This window comes from Tamandua tetradactyla, chromosome 14 (assembly GCF_023851605.1).
Source record: "Tamandua tetradactyla isolate mTamTet1 chromosome 14, mTamTet1.pri, whole genome shotgun sequence".
In the NCBI taxonomy this organism is placed as follows: domain Eukaryota; kingdom Metazoa; phylum Chordata; class Mammalia; order Pilosa; family Myrmecophagidae; genus Tamandua; species Tamandua tetradactyla.
In genome coordinates, this window is record NC_135340.1 from 54,067,927 (window position 1) to 54,083,514 (window position 15,588).

A 15,588-nucleotide genomic window follows, 5' to 3' on the forward strand; every position below is an offset into this window, starting at 1 on the left:
GGGCGGGGCCGGAGAGCGCGGGAAAGGCTAGCCGAGAGGGGGAGCGGGGAGGGGGGAGGGAGAAGAGGGGGGAGGAGGACGGCAGGACGCTGAGGCTCCGTTTCTTCCCAGCTACGCCCCTGGACCTCTGTTCCCCGAACTTGCTCTGCGTTTTCACGCTTTCTACCTAGAATCCTTTCCCAGGAATTAGCCCAGACGTTATTTCATATAGGTTTAATTTAGTAGTGTATAGATTTTTATCCAAAACATTTACTACGCACTAGACAATAATGACTTGGCAGGACAAATATTATCATGCCTCACTCATGGACTAACTATAATATGCAAACTTGGAGAACTGAAGTCCACAGCCTGGGTTATCAGGTTGGGGCCTGTTGTAAAGGGTCCTATATTGTAATCTCTTACAGCAGCCACGAGCTATTCAGGAGTTGAAACTTTTCTCAAAACTCTGAGATACTGAGCTGTTTGTATATAACCAGGTGGTTCCCAGAAACTTCAGGTATTTATGTGACACCTGAGACTCAGAGCTCAGAAGCTATGAAAGTCTGCATTACCCTGTACAGCAACTGTTTAAAAAGTTGAAAAAGTGATTAGACCTCAACTAGAGATATGAATAAGCTGATTTGGATAGAACTAAGGTAAATCAGAATACAGGGTAAAGGATGATATTGACTGTTTTAAAACTTAAAATTAGGTGTGAGACCAAAGGAAGAGATATTTATTTCGTGCAAAATTTATATTTTAAGTAGCGCATTATCTAACTTAACTTGTATGGTCAGTTTAATTATATTGAATCTTGAATAGGATGTGGTATCTTGTTGTTTTGTACAGATTAATGTGATGCCCAAATATATCCCATAGTAATTTGGGCAGAGAATAAAAAAAGTATTTGCAAAGCCCCCTTAGGGGATTGGGGAGAAAGAAGGAAATATTCAACTTCCCATCTGGGGAATTCCTGATATTCTCACAAGTAGTGGGGACAATCAATTCAATAGGCTGAGCCCTCAATCCTGGGGTTTGCCCCTATGAAACTTATTCCTGCAAAGGAGAAGCTAAGCCTAGTTAGAATTATGCCTAAGAGTCACCCCCAGAGAAACTCTTTTGTTGCTCAGATGTGGCCTCTCTAAGCCAATTTGGCAGGTGAACTCATTGCCCTCCCTCGTAGGTGGGACATGACTCTCATGGGTGTAAATCTCCCTGGCAACATGGGACACGACTCCTGGAATAGGCCAGAACCTGGCATCGTGGGACTGATAAAGCCTTCTTGGCCAAAAGGGGGAAGAGAGAAATAAGACAATATAAAGTTTCAGTGGCTGAGAGTTTTCAGAGTGGAGAGTGTTATCCTGGAGATTATTCTTATGCATTATGAAGATATCCCTTTTTAGTTTATGGTATATTGGAGTGGCTGCAGGGAAGTACCTGAAAGTTGAACTGTGTCCAGTAGACTTGATTCTTGAAGATGATTATATAACAATATAGCTTTTACAATGTGACTGTGTGATTGTGAAAACCATGTGTCTAATACTCTTTTTATCCAGCGTATGGACAGAGGAGTTAAAAAAAATAATAATAAATAATGGAGGGATAAGGAATAAAATAAATCAGGTAGACTGAAATAGAAGTGGTCAATGAGAGGGAGGGGGAAGGCGTGTGGGATGTATGAATTTTTTTCTTTTGATTTCTTTTTCTGGAGTGATGCAAATGTTCTAGAAATGATCATGGTGATGAATACACAACTATGTGATAATATTGGGAGCCACTGATGGTACACCATTATGAACTGTATGTGTGTGAAGATTTGTTAATAAAAATATTAAACAACAAAAAGACCTTAAAGTTTGTTTCCAGTCCAAGTGGAGTAACCGTCTATGGGCCAACGTGGCATAGAAAGCTATAAAAAGTTAGGGAAAACTATGAATGGACTATAAAAAGCCAATCAAGTCTGTTATGTTATGTAAATGGTAACATCAAATGGTAACATCAAATGTAACATCAAAATTGTTTAAATCTGGATAAGGGGCCGTAGTATATTGGAGTTCTCTGTATGGGATTTGTATTATTTTTGTAATTGTCCTATAAGTTTGAAAGTTTTTCAAAATTAAAAATTAGAAACAAAATTTTAAAACATTTTAAAAACCTTAACACCACTGAAAGAAAACAAACCACAACCAAAAATACTCAAATAGGGAACAGGTAGTTAAGGCTTATACTGTACAGAGTTTCGATATGGAATGATGGAAATGTTTTGGTAATGGATAGTGGTAATGGTAGCATGACATTGCGAATGTAATTAACACGGAAACATATCTGAGTGTGGTCAAAAGAGGAAGTGTTAGGTTGTATATACAGTACTAGAATAAATTTTTTTAAAAATCCAAGGAACTGCACAGCACTAAGAGTGACTCCTAATTTAAAGCATGAACTATAGTTAATAGGACAATTATAAAAATGTGCTTTCATCAATTGTTACAAATGTTCCACACCAATGCAAGGTGTTAATAATAGGGTAGCATATGGGAACCCTGGATATTATGCATGAGTGTTCTGTAAACCCACAACATCTCTAATTAAAAAATAACAAACACCTCAAATTATATATGGTCATACCCCTGTACTAAAAAATCATAAGCCTTGTAGAATGCTTGCCTTTCATGCAGGAGACCTGGGTTCAATTCCCAGACCGTGCACCCCCACCTCAAAAAAAAAAAAATCATAAGCCCTTATATTGCCATTATTACATTAAGCAGAGACAAGATCATAAACTGTTTTTCCATTTCCAGAATGTAAATGGAATCTTTTATTCTTGTTTTTCTGTTAATAATTGTTTTTTCTTAAACATTCGGGTGAGGCTGAAATTTGAGTTACTCTCTGATGGCTTAAACTGGCTCATATACCCTTTAGGTTTTTTGTTTTATTTATTTTATTTGTTGTTTGTTTCATTTGATTTTAACTCTGTATTCATCAGTATTTCCATGCCCACCACGTGACCCATAGATTCTTTTATATCTCCATTTTTCTCTTGTGATTTTATGCATTTTTTTTGATGATTTCACAAACTAAAAAGGCTATGATTTTATGGACTATGATTCCAATTTTATTATCAGCATTTCTTTAAAAATTTAACATTGTTGAAATTTTAAAATTTTACCTGCGCCCTATCATCCTGGAAAACAGTGAAGGTTAAGGAATCACCCCACCCTCTGAATTCTGGAAAATGGCTCAGTGCAGAGAACCATCCTTCCCCACGTGATTGATGTAAAACTCACGGGCGCCCCCTCTTGTTTACCCAGGACAAGGCCAGGCACAGACTCTCCACGTTCCCATTCTTTGCCTCATAAATGATTAGCGGCCCTGCTTGTCCCCATGATCAATCCCAACAAAATGCTTGTTAACATTTGTTAAATTTCTGTCCTTCCTCCAGACCCTTGAATTTCAAGAGCTGCTCCCAGAAAATAGATGACTCAGCATAAAATATTTACAGCTCTTCTATCCTATCACGCCAACCTTTCAGCCCACTTCCCTACAACCGGTTCTTTCCTCTCCATAAAATAAAGGCCCTTTTTACTCCTGAGTCAGCTGTGGGCCCTGTGATCGCAGCATTCTCGCTCTTGTAAGAGCCCCTTTCCCCACTTTCTGATAATCCTTTCAAATAAAGTCTGTCTTTACCAAGTCCAGATCTGTTTTTTATTTGACAGTGTTAAAATCTAGATCAGTAACAGTCAAAATGTAATCCTTTACTAGGTGTTATATTTATTGACCTTTTAATTCTGAGATAGTTACACATGTAAGGGTATATTTAATGTATTTTATAAAGAATAATTTTAAAGCACTGGGGTACCTACCCTATAGTTTAAGGAATAGAACCAGTACCTCCCATTTAAAAATCTTTATTCTTTTTTTTTTTCTCACATGGGCAGACAGCAGGAATTGAACCTGGGTCTCTGGCATGGCAGGTGAGAACTCTGCCACGGAGCCACCATGGCCCACCCTTAATTTTTGTTTTTTCATGGTTATTTAGTATCAGTGTTAGGGTTAGGGATTTTGCTAGGGTTAGTGTGGTGGTTAGGGTTAGTGCTAGAACTAGGTTTAGGGTTAGCGTTAGGGTTATGTTAGCATTTATTTTTTTATTTTTTTATTTTTATTTAAGAAAACAAACAATACCCTTAGAACCACCAAAATGGATATCTTAGTTAGCTTAACCATGGGCATATTTAAATAAAGTATCCATATAATCATTGTGAAACCTGTGTCTGCATAGTAAGTTTCATAAATAATTTTAAATTAAGGCAACATGGAAAAAACGAACAAAATCAGATAGCAAAGTTCTTAGATTCTAAATATTAAACACTAACTTAGTACCATTAAGTATATGTTAGCATTTATATACACTTAAACTTAGAATTAAAATTATGTGTTAAATTAGGGTTAGGGTTTGGGTGGTTACGGGGCCTGCTGTCCGGGTTGGGGTTAGGGTTCAGGCTTGTGTCAGCCTGCAGTGAGGTTCGGGCTGTGAGGGTTCCTGTAGGTTGCGGTTAGTGGTGTGGACAGCGCTGGGGTTTGGTTTGGTTTAGAATGAGGGTTAGGGTTAGAATTATGCCCAGTGTAGAGTGCTGGTGGTTATGCTCAGTCAGGGGAAGGGTTGTTCGGAGGGTTATGGTTAGACTAGGGTTAGGTTAGGTTAGGTTAGGGTTAGGACTGCATATAGGTTTAGGGTTAGGGTTGTTGTTAGGAGTAGAGTTAGGGTTGGGGTTGTGTTTAGGGTTAGTGGGAAGGTTAGGGTTAGGGTGTGCTTATGTTTATGGCTAGAAATAGGTTTTGGTTAAGGTTTTCTTTAATTTTTATTTGGAAGACTTTCAAATTTACAGGACATTTTGAAAATAATGCAAACCCCACACAGAGTACTCCAACGTAATCCTGTTCCTCCAAATACCCAGAGCCATCAATTTAACACCTTCCCCATTTGCTGTATCATTCTGTCACCCTTCCACCTCTTGATCCATCTATCTATCCATCTCTCTATTATTTATCAGTCCATCTTCAGAATACATGATATAATTGTATACATCATGCTCCCTGAACACTTAACACTTCCATGTACATTTTTTAAGAATGGGGAAATTAACTTATCAAATTCAAAAAACAACGTGAATACAAAGCTTATACTCTATATTCCAATGTCTTCGTATGTCCCCAAAATGCACTTTTTCCCCCATTAATAGATCCTGTCCAGGATCACGTATTGCATAATTTTCCTTATGTCCTTGTTCATTCTTCTTTTAATTGCGGAAAGCAATATATAACACAAACTTTCCACTTCGACCACACCCAAGCGTGCCATTCAGTGGGGTAAGGCGCGCAATGCTGAGGCTCACTCACTACCTCCCATCACTAAAGCTCACCCATCTCCCCCAGAGAAACCCCACACCCACCCGGTGCTCACTCCCCACTCCCCTCCCCCTCCCTTGGCAACCTGCACTCAGTTTCTGTCTCCATAAACCTGCCTATTCTCTGGTATTTCATTTTATTTACCACGGGGCTTAAATTGAACATCATAAAACCGTAACACTCTCATTTCCTTAATGCCAAATTAACTTCAATGCTATACACAAACTGTGTTCCTATCCTCTTCCCACCCCCAACTTTTATGCCGTTCTTGTCACAAATTCCATGTTTGTATATCATGAGTCCAAAACCACTGATTTATCATTACATTTTATGCATTTGCCTTTTAGATTCTGTAGGGAATAAAAAGTGGCGTTATATACAAAAAAAATCCAATAGGGGAGGCCATGGTGGCTCACCAGGCGGAGTTCCCACCTGCCATGTGGAGACCCTGGTTGGATTCCCGGCGCCTGCCCACTCAAGAAATAAAAAAATAAAATAAATCCAGTAGTAGGGACATTTGTATGTACCCGTGTCCTTACCCTTTCCAGAGATCCTTATTTCTTCATGTAGCTTTGAACTATTGTCTAGTGTCCTTTCTTTTCAACCTACAGAACTCTCTGTGTGGCCAGCCTGTAGTGACAAATTCCTTCAGCTTTTGCTTATCTGGGAATGTCTTAATCTTTCCTTAATTTTTGAAAGACAGTTTTACCAAATATAGATTTTTTGGTTGGCAGTTTTTTGCCTTCATCACTTTAAATATGTCTTTCCACTGCCTCTTGCCTCCATGGTTTCTGACGAGAAATCAGCATTTCATATCACTGAAGCTCCCTTGTACATGGCATTTTCCTTCTTTCTTGATGGTTTCAGAATTCTTTCTTTATCATTGGCATTCGACATTTTGATTATAAGATGCTGTGGTGTAGTTCTATTTGGGTTTAACCTGTTTGGCATTCATCGAGCATCTTAGGTGTGAATATTCAAATATTTTGTGAAATTTGGGAAGCTTTCAGCCATTATTTCTTTGAAAAGTCTCTTTGTTCCTTTCTCTCTTTCTTCCCTCTCTGGGATTCCTACAATGCAATTACTGGCATGCTGATAGTGTCCCACGGGCTCTGCAGGGTCTGCTTACATTTCTTCATTCTTTCTTCCTTCTGCCCTGACGACTGGATGATTTCAATGGTCTAATCTTCAAATTCACTGATTATTTTTTCTGCCAGTTCCAATCTGCTGTTGAACCCCTCTAGAGAATTTTTAATTTCTCTTATTGTGGTCTTCAGCTCTGTTTGGATCATTTTCATAATTTTCTTCTCTCTATTTATATTCTCTTGGTGTTCAGCTATTGTTTTCCTGATTTCCTTTAGTTCTTTGTCTGTGTTTTCCTTTAACTTTTTGAGTATATTTAGGGCCATTGCTTTAAAGTCTTTGTCTGTAATTCCTGCATCCAGTCCTCTTTATTGATGGTTTCTAATGCTTTAATTTTCTCTGTTGCCTGGGCCATCACTTCCTGTTTCTTTGCGTGTTTTATAATCTCTTGTTGGAAACCTGGACATTTTGGACATTTTAATATGTTACCTCTAGAATTTAGACTGAGGCCTCTGTTCCCTAACGTTATATCCAGCTAGTGTTGTGACAGAGCTTTCCTTGAATGCCAGGAGCTAATAAAAATAAATAAATAAATAAATAAGATCTTTCCCAGTCTGTATGGACTGACCTGTGCAAGAGCTCTCCTCCAGAGCTTTTCCATTCAACGAGTTTAGAGAAGAGCTCCAGGTTAAAGCATAGGGGCCTCCCTGAAATTTCTGCGCGTGTATCTTGCCTTGGGCACATGCATGTGGCCCTAAAAATTCCCCTCAGTTACACAGATATAAATGTTCCTCTTCCCTAAGAAACAGCCTCCTTATGGTCTGGGCACTGCACTGCATGCCCCACAGCCACCCAGCTGTGTGAACTGCCTTCTACACGCAGGGACAGCGAGCCTGTGACAAATGTATTGGTTCCATCCCTCAGGCCCCCACTGGAGAGACTGGGCCAGACATACATGCCCTCAGCATGTGCACGAGAGCTGCTCTGGGACTGGGTCCAGGGACTGCAGTGGGGGCACAAACCAGCTCCACTCAGAGCTGTGGGAGGTGGAGGGGGGCGCAGCCAGGGTGCCACGAGATCCTACCACTTTTAAGAGGCCTTTTCTTCTTTCAGTGCTGGCCCTGTGACCACAGTCCTTTAACTATTTTCTGGAGCTTTGAGAAAGATGTTTGTGCCAGTTCTTGCTGGTCATTCAAAGCTTCAGTGTCTCCTACTCACTTTCTAAGTTTCAGTTCAATGTGGACCTCTTGAGATAAACCAATGCAATAACTATGATTGTCTCGGGATTGAGAAAAGAATGTTTTAAAATATCCTTTTTCCACATTTTCTCATTTTTATGTAATAACATGTATTGCTTATGATAAGAAAAAATATTAACTTTACTTTGAAGGGAATAAAAACTCATTTCCTCTGGAAAATCTTCACTGACCACCACCCTGGTAGAATTAATCTTTTCATCTTCCTCGGCTCACAAGGCTCCTTCCTCTCCTTACACTTGGATCTCTGATGATTTGCTTTCTAGTCTGTCTGCCCCACCGGACTGCTCACTCCTCCAGGACGGGGAGGCTGAGGCCCAATGCAAGGCCACATCCCCCGCCCCCCCCAGCCCAGCTCTAATGCACAGAGGCCACTGTCCAAGTTGAGGAGAGGAAGGAAGCCTGAGTGACACCAGGTGCTTCCTGGTGTTCCTTAGATGTGATGAAAAACTGAGTAGCAGAGCAATTGTTCCCCCTCTCCTCACACAGGAGGCAGCTCTGCCAGACAAACTGACTGTCTGAGTGAGACCCGAGGCCAGACAGGCGAATCACGCAGGGGAATTCATTTCCTCCTGGATATTAAAGATGTTATTTGTCAGGCGCGTGGCTGCCAAGGCACTCGGCAGTAGGTGGGTGGCAGTGGGTGAGCTCCCTATCTCATGCTGCATCTGCAGACCAGTTTTGCACATGCAATAAAGGTGGCAAAGCCTGAGACACGCCCCTCCCTCCTCGCACTCCACCACCCAGCTTGCAGAGGCGAGCGGAGCAGGCCTCCAACTACTCTGACTGCTCTCTGCCCAGAACGGGAGGGCTTTGTCTCCTGGCGCGTGGGAGAGAGGAGACATAGCCAAATGCCTCCTTACCGTACTCCTTGTGTCTAACTGCCAAGACTCCTGACAGTTTAAAAACGTGTTCTTATTTAATATTTAAAAGATAAAAAGAACATTTATAAGGAATTTATAAAAAAGTAAGAGTATTTTTAATAGCCCCTCGCATCCACCCCTCGTGTAGGAAAGACAACCTCACCTTTGCTTTATAAGAACCCGGCACGGCTCAGATGCTGAGCAGGGAGGTGCGGCTAGAAAGGGCAACCCAGGTGTGCTGCTCTGAAGGGATTATGTACCCTAGAAAAGCCAGGTTTTAATCCTGACCCACCTTGTGGAGGTAGCCATTTCTTTTATTCCCTTTTCAGCATTGTAGGTTGGATTATCTCCACGGAGATGTGTCACACCCAGTCATGGGTATTAACCTCTGATTAGAGGGAGATGTGACTCCACCTATTCGAGGTGGCCTTGATCAGTTTACTGGTATTCTTTAAAAGAGGAAGCATTTTGGAGAAAGGTTTAGAGCCATGAGAACCACGAGAGCCCAGGCAGCCAGAGAACTTTGGAGATGAAGAAGGAAAGCACCTTGGGGAAGCTTCATGAAACAAGAAGCCTGGAGAGAAAGCTAGCAGATGTATCCATGTTCACCGTGTGCCTTTCCAGCTAAGAGAGAAACCCTGAACTTCATTGGCCTTTCTTGCATGAAGGTAACCTCTTGTTGGTGCCTTAATTTGGACATTTTTATAGACTTGCTTTAACTGGAACATTTTCATGGCCTTAGAGATGTAAACTTGCAACTTAGTAAATTCCCCCTTTTAAAAGCAAAAAAAGTTAAAAAGAACCCTGCACGATCTTCCTAGTCCATCCCGTTCCCTTCTCTCAAAGGTAACCACTGCCCTGAATATTGTGTATATCATTCTTTACCTTTCGTTGTAATTTGAACACATATTGTTGTTGTTTTTTTCAAAACAACAGATGACTTTCATTACATCTTTAAAATATCACAAATAGGTGTGGCATCTTGTGGTTTCCATACCTGGACAACTCTTAGATGTTATCCATCAACCTGCTGAACTGTTCCTTTTTTCAGAGACATTAGATACCATCCCAAAATGTTCTGATACCCTTGTTTGTGCCGGTTTGAAAGTATTATGTACCCCCAGAAAAGCCATGTTTTAATCCTGAACCAATCTTGTGGGAGCAACTGTTTCTTTTAATCCTGATTCAATATTGCATGTGGAATGTATGTGACTCTACCCATTCCAGATGGGTCTTGATTAGTTTACTGGAAACCTTTAAAAGAGGAAGCATTTTGGAGAGAAACTTCAGAGCAATAGAAACGACAGAAACCTCAGAGCCAACAGAAACTTCCGAGCAGAGCTGACACCGATGTGGACGTGTGGAGAACAGAGATACGGACGTTTGGAGATGCTTGGAGCCCAGCAGACATTGCCATGAGATGTTAAGCAAGCCAGAAACTGGAGAGAGCCAAGGGAAGAGACGAAGGCCAGCCCTGGAGAAGCAACATGATGGGACCCTGAAGGGAACGGAGGCTGAAAGCATGAGAGCCCAGCAGCAAGAGCCCAGCAGATGCCAGGCATGTGACTACCCAGCGACAGGCGTTTCTGACCCATTGGCCTTCCTTGAATTAAAGTATCTTTCCCTGGATGCCTTAGCTGGACATGTTTATAGGCTTAGAACTGTAAACTTGTAACTTATTAAATTCCCCTTTTCAGAAGCCATTCCAGTTCTGGTATATTGCATTCTGGGCAGCTTCCAAACTAACACATTGTTTTTGTTTTTGTTGTTCAACTGATGAAATTTTTTATTTCACTTTTGAATGTTGACACTTCTGATTATTCCGTGTAAGGCGAAACTAGAACTGCTTAAAAGACACACACAAGTCTAAGTACATCAATAACAAGGGGCTTTTCTTTTTTTACTATACTATTTCCACAATCACGGGTGCTTGCTAGGCGATATAACCATCACAAAAGCAAATGTCAGGCAGAATACTGGTAAGGAAAAACAAAGCAAGAAGGAGCTACCAGATATACAGACAGGCTCAGGTCCACATTCACTACCGTGTTTATTAAGCGCCAAGTATTAACTGCACGTTTTTTTCGACAAGAAAGGAGGGATTTTTTTTAAATTGTTTTTTCCTTTTTTTTTTTTTTTTAAATCAGTGCACGGATTTTTCTTTTCTCATTTCCGCAGATGGGCAAACAGATGGACTGTACAGCTACACAGAATGTTAAAAGGTAGAGGGGTGATACTGTGAGACTAACAGGTCTGGCTACTCCTGCCTCTCTCCACTGCCGTGTTCGTGAAACATCCCTGCATTACAGGGTCTTGTTTAAATGTGCCTGAGAACTTAGCTGAAAGAGTGCACTTGGGATATCTGGTGACAGGTACTAAAGAGCATTATCAAGGCTAGGAGTTGCATTATAGGGAGAAATCGTGGATGTTTAAACTTACATTTTTTATTCAGATCTTGGTATGACTGAAGAACAACAAACGTGCTGAGAACTGGAGGCAGCAGAGCTGTGGTGCTGGCAGCTCTTTGCCACTTTGTGCAGCGATGCCTGCTTACCCACCAGCTGCTCACCAACCTCTCTCACCCCCTCCAGGCCCCACCCCTGCTCATACAGTATTAAACAGTGAACATAAGACAAAGATAGAATTTCAAAAGAAAAAAGGAGGCAGGAGGACAGAAATCCAGAGAGGGAAGAGAAAGCCAAAGTCAGTTTTCATAAAGGACAGGGGGAAAGGATGTTGAGATTTCAAAATTTTAAAGCCCCAAGCTAGGAAGAGTCCAAAAGATTCGAGTTCTCCTCAAGTGAAAGGCAATCTACTCTCTGCAGAATATTCTTGAAGATGTTATCCAGTAAACAGATAAGACCGTTTTAAGACGCACGGCTTTATTTTTCTTTAGTTGCCTGGTTACAAGGACAACAGATTCTACTACCGAAGCACAAAGCTGCAAATTGGTAGCACGCTGCTGTAGGAGACGGGGCTTAGTTATGTGTGAGTATGAGCACTGGACCTTTCCGATAACCCACTTATCTGCCGCAAAGAATATCAATTTCAGGTTTCAAGTTTCCTCAGAGAAAGACACAGTAAACATCTGTGGTCATGAGCTTTTGAGTAGAACATCCAAACTGGCCGAGTGTCTATCACCCCTGAACATCAGGCAGAACTACTGGGAATTACTATTCAACTTGAATGGCAAATGATCAGTGTCTCACTCCAAGTCCCAGTGTCACAATGTAATCTCTATAACTTTCAGTACAACTGTACAAAATTGTATTTCAGTGACTATTTTGATATCAGATTAAACTTTCCAAAAAGTTATACATAATTCAGGTCTATTTTTTCTACTAATGAGAGTTCTGCTAAATTACAAAACCCCATAATCACAGTGTTCAGTTTTTTTAAAAATTAAACACACGGTAATCCTGTCAATGCTAATCAAAATCAAAACTTTCAGAATGCCGTGGCATTTATGCGACCCATCTGAGTTTTAGATATAAATCCCAGCTGTTTATTCCATGGACCATTTTTGCTAGGCTGAGGCTGTGAAAAATCAAAAGTCGAGCATGAGTCTTTTTTTTTAATCGCACAAAGGGATACATGCGGAGGGTAGAGAGTGACACTGAATAAATCACCAAGCACGAGAGACACTAGTTCTTGCCCTCCCCAGCGTCTCCTTCATGCCCCTGGTTTTCTGACAGCCACAGTCAGATTCTCTCTCTGATTGCAGGATCAGGGTGCTGTCTTTATAAGACTCTTCATTCAGTGTATCCAATTCAGCAATTGCCTCATCAAATGCCGTTTTCCCCAGGCTGCAGGCCTCTTCAGGAGTTTTTAGAATCTCATAGCTTGCCTGAGGAATTAAGTGTCAGGCCAACTCGAATTGGGTGTGTAGGCTGCATTTCTATCTTACGCATTTCAAATGCTTCCTGGTAAGCCTGCTGGGAGTTTGACACAATGGTTTGCTTACTCTCTCCAGATGCCACCTCAGAAAGATATGTAAAATAATCTCCTTTCATTGTCAAGTAGGACACCTTATTTTCTGGTTGTGTAGCACAGGGCATAAGATGTTTGTCCAACAGCTCCAGAACACTGCAGATGCCCTGCAGTTCTGCCTCTCTCTCCTCGCGGTACTCTGTGCCCATCCGCTGCTGCTTCTCGCCCCTCTCGGTTTTCTGTTCAGTGCTGGAGATGACACGCCAGGAAAAGCGGCGGCTCCTACCACGTTCTCGGAGGCGACAGAGAGCAGATTTCTCTCTTCATCAGAGAGTTCCTGCCTCTGTTCCCTGACTGCTGCACGGCTGCAGTCACATCATCACAGCGCTCGGGCTGCCCGGCAAGTTTGGCTTTCTGTACCTGCTCACTTTTATCCACGGTCCCTCCGTGGAGGGCTGCGGGAGGCAACGGAGCCAACGAGCGAAGCTCCGAGAGCGGTGGCCGCCTCCTCCCCAAACCCGCTCCTCCGGCGGCGGCTGCGGGGCTGGGCATCTGCAGCGGGAGCCTAACACGCTGTTTTCAACGGTTGTGGCTTGCTGAATCAAAGTGACAGAGTTTGATACAGTTCAAGGTCATTTCCTTGAAGAATTAACTCATCTTCTGGACTTAAGAAACGGAACAAGCAATAATTGGCCTCATCCAGCCCTACATTGTTTGCACGTGTTGTGCGGCCCACCAACAGAAAGACCACACAATATCAAATTGCAAGCCAATTAGGAGTCTTTATTAGCCGGCGGGCGTCTGCCATCCGTCCCCACAGCTGGGGTACCAGACTGCAGCCCCCAGCCTGATTTTGTGCAGGCTTTTAAAGGTATAAACCACATCCTGGGGTCATGGGCAGGCACCGGGAATCGAACCCGCAGCTCCGGCACGGTAGGCGAGAACCCTGCCACTGAGCGGTCGTTGCCGGCCGCAGATATTTTTCAACCAAGAAATTTCAGATTTCAACAAAAGACCCGCTCTCCTAAGTAACGACGTTGAGGGGGGCGTGAGCACACAGACCTCATCCTGTAACAGAAGCCCAGGGTGACACCCTCGACCATGCTCAATACACAACACAGAGAGTGCAAAAATGGTCAGTTCCTTTCTATTTCCCCACCATTTGTCAACCTGAAGCCTCTTTTTTTTTCTTCTCAAGAAGACTGAGTTCTATACTGAAGTCCCTCCATGGGGTTCCTTGGGGGACCTTTGCAATAACAGTACGTTCCTTCGGCATGATAGCACATCTTCTAGTTGCTAAGAGTGGCCTTCATTCTCACTGTTGATGCAGTAAGAGCCTGATCCCATGTTTTTATTCCCAAACGATATATTTAGTATTTGCATCTTTTTTAGCTTTATGTAAATTAAATTATTCTATATATTTTTTGCAGATTTGCTTTTTCATTCTCTTCATTGCTATTTTCCATTGTATGAATCTACCAAAAAGTTTTAATCTACTCTACTTTTAATGAACATTAGGGGTTGTTTCCATTTTTTCTTAATTATAAAGAGCGCAGCTATGACCATTCTTGTATACATGTATCTTGATTTGAGTGTGAACAAGAGTTTTTCTGAAGTTAGTCTAGTTTAGGTTTGGCTGGGTTATAGGATACACACATCTTGGGTTCACTGGATGATGCCAAATTGGCTACCAAAGTGATTATATCAATCTTACCAGTTTGCATTCCCCAAAGTAGTAAAAGTCCTAGTTACTCCACATCTTCAACACTCTGATCTGTAAAACAGTATCTCATTGTGGTTTAAAATATATTTTAATCTGCATTTTCTGGATTTCTAATCATATTGAGCATCTCGTTATATGTTTTTCAGCCATTTCAATTTCCTCTTTTGTGAAATGCCTGTACAAAAAATCCGTCCATGTTTCTTTTGGTTTATCTTTTTCTCACGGATTTGTGGCAGTTCTTTATATATTCTGGACACTAATCCTTTGTCACTTTTGACAAATCCTTCCTTAAGCGTGACCGGGTTACTGTGTTTTGTCTTTCCAGCTAAACGATCAGACCTGGGGTAGAGGGAAGGGGCAAGCAAGGACTATAGAATAATAAATTGGACCAATATAGAACCTTTCAGGTCACGCTTTCCTGCTTCCCTCCTTACATCTGTCGAAGTGCTAAGGCACAAAGCACGGCCTTTAAATGCTCCCTGAAGGAAGTGAACATTTTTCAAGGGCCGGCAGGGAAGGTTACAATTTGTTTTTGCTTTTGTGTGTGCGCGCGCCTGCGCAAATGTTTCTAGTGAACCAGTCACAGCAAGTCGGATAAAGAATGCGGAGTTGCCAGATTTTGATACATCCGATGGAGGCGTGGGCACATCCGTACGCTCTCGCTGCCCTGTCATTGGCAGGCTGGGTGGGCAAGGTTGTTTCCTTTTCTCCAGGTGGTGCCTTGTCATCTCCTGCGCATGCGCCGCGACTCTCCAGCCTCGCGGGAAGCTCAGAACCGAGGGCCACTGTCCGTCCATTTAAGTCAGCAGCCAAGCACTCAGTTCCTTTACAGATCTACTCGTAGGGCCACAAAAATGCAGGGGAAGTGCCACATTACTTGGTGTTAGGGAGGCGGGAACGCCCCACTGGGTGTACTTTAGGTGTAGCATTCACGGCAAACCATAGCCTCCCACTCTACCTCCTGAGGGCTTAAGGAATCTCTGGAAAACGGAGAGTGTCTTGGGGAGGGGGCATCCGAGGCACGCTTTTTGGAGACTTCCCTGGCCATGTTAGGCCTCAGCGGGGTTGCTATTTGCTCTCGGTCCTATTTCACAGCGACAGGCACGGGGACCAGCAGGACTTTGGAACCTGTCGCTGGAAGTGTTGATGTAAGAGGACGCAGGCTCAGTGCGCGCGCTGCAGGAGCCCGCAGACCCGGGAGGGCCACCCGGGTTTCCAGTTCACAGTCCCCGCCCCCACTTCGCCGCGCCCCCCGGGGCCGGACCCCGGGTCTGAGTCCGCGGTCCGGAGGGCAGGGGGCGGGACGTAGATCGCTGAGGGCCGGGACGCGTCACGGGCGCCCGCTCCC

General features: G+C 42.7%; 1 pseudogene; it reads right to left on the minus strand.

Moving 5' to 3' along the window:
- Positions 1-5,475: 5,475 nt before the first annotated feature.
- On the minus strand, positions 5,476-13,069 carry LOC143655450 (14-3-3 protein beta/alpha pseudogene; annotated as a pseudogene).
- Between the last annotated feature and the right edge of the window lie 2,519 nt (positions 13,070-15,588).